Source organism: Nanorana parkeri, unplaced genomic scaffold (assembly GCF_000935625.1).
Source record: "Nanorana parkeri isolate BGI_ZX_2015 unplaced genomic scaffold, ASM93562v1 scaffold1024, whole genome shotgun sequence".
Lineage (NCBI taxonomy): Eukaryota > Metazoa > Chordata > Amphibia > Anura > Dicroglossidae > Nanorana > Nanorana parkeri.
In genome coordinates this window covers 620,016-621,747 of record NW_017307292.1, presented here as the reverse complement: position 1 = coordinate 621,747, position 1,732 = coordinate 620,016, and positions in this window count along the sequence as shown.

Below are 1,732 nucleotides of genomic sequence, written 5' to 3'. Positions count from 1 at the left end.
CAAAACGGCCGCCCCCCCCCCCCCCCCCCCCCCCCCATGATGTGACCCAATGAGATAACGCCTCATTATAGGGATGGCCCTGCTTAAAGCCCATCTCCGGGCAATTAAAAAAAAAGACCCGTGGACCGCAGCATGGTAGCAACTTATTTAGGCTTTTTAGAGGGAAATATGCAAAGGCGACATGCATAATTCTCTAAGCACTGTTTAATAAGTGATTGCCATTTTTCCATTTTTTAACTGCTTGTTTCCCTATGTCATCTTCTGTTGAATGTCAGTACCACTGGTCTGCTGTTGTCATGAACTCCAATCATGGCTGCATGGCATTTCTTACGGCAGGTTTCCCGACGGTGAAAACTGTGAACTTTGCCTACATAAAGTATATGGAAACAACCACTTGTAATTTCCATCCATTGTGAGCCAGAGCATGGTCACCTTATGAAAGGAAGCTTCTGAATCATACCCACAAAGTATTATTTTGAAATGATAGCTGCAGATTTCAACATATTAAACATTTCTTCTGAAATTAAATTAGGCTGTTAAAGATCATATGAGAGTTTAGAGACTGGGTGTACATATCTTGCTTCTTTCATATTATTAATTCTTCTCAATTTGTCTTCAGCCTTCTGTGGCTTGGGTCCCGTATTAGGTTAACCCCAAGAACTCTATCTGCATACGATTTCTCCCACAAAGCAAAAACATACTGTTAACATTATTTGCTTCCTTCCAAACAGTCCAAGGTATGAGGATGGCAGTGCGACTAGGATAATTAGACTTGGACCTTCTTTGGGGAGAAGAAACCAATGTGAATGACCCAACATTTTGTGCACAGCTCCACAGAAAGTTTGCCGGGCTATAGAAGGGATTTCCATATAAAATGTTTAATACAACTCCACTGAAGATTTTGGCATTCACAATTTACCTAAAACCGTAGCTGGCTGCATCAGGCAAACCTCCTTTACAGAGAAGGGTAATATAAAAGCAGACTCCTGCAATTACTAAATACATTTATTAGCAAATTCGACTAGAGGTGAGATATTTTCATTTCTGAACCTTCATTATTTGGTTTTGTCGCCCTCTGCTGGACATTTATCAGTTAGTACAGAACCATTTATAAGAGGAAACATTGCTTATTTTTTTTCTCTCCGTGGCAAATTATTATACAGGATTTATATAGCGCCAACAGTTTGGGCAGCGCTTTACAATATAAGGAAGACATTACAATACAATTCAAGACAAGATGGTAAAGAGGGCCCTGCCCGTGAGGGCTTACAATCTAAAGGGTGGGGGAATCTGCTTACCTGGGTAGATCAAGCTTATTTTATATAGGGTGAAAGTTTGTTTTTCCTCTTGGGAGATTAACTCACACTGACCGCCATGGTAACAATGAGACCAACCCCTAGTAGGCTCTGCAAGACGATACTCCCCAAAGTCTGGAGAAGTCACTGGGGTAGAAAGTGAGAGGAAATCTACTCAATGCAAAAATAGACCATGTAGATGCCTGCAAAATACCTCCTCCTCTCCAAAACAAGGGGGAAGGAAGTTTTTGACTTATTGAACACATACAAAACACTTTCAATGGCAGGGTGCTCCTATGCTGTCCAGTCAGAAAGCTGTAAGTGGTGTCAGGCTCCTGATTGTACAAACTTTAGACAGAAATACAAATCCTTTACTAGGTGAAACCATTTACATACAGTGGGTATAGAAAAGAATCCCCCCCCCCCCCCCCCCCCTC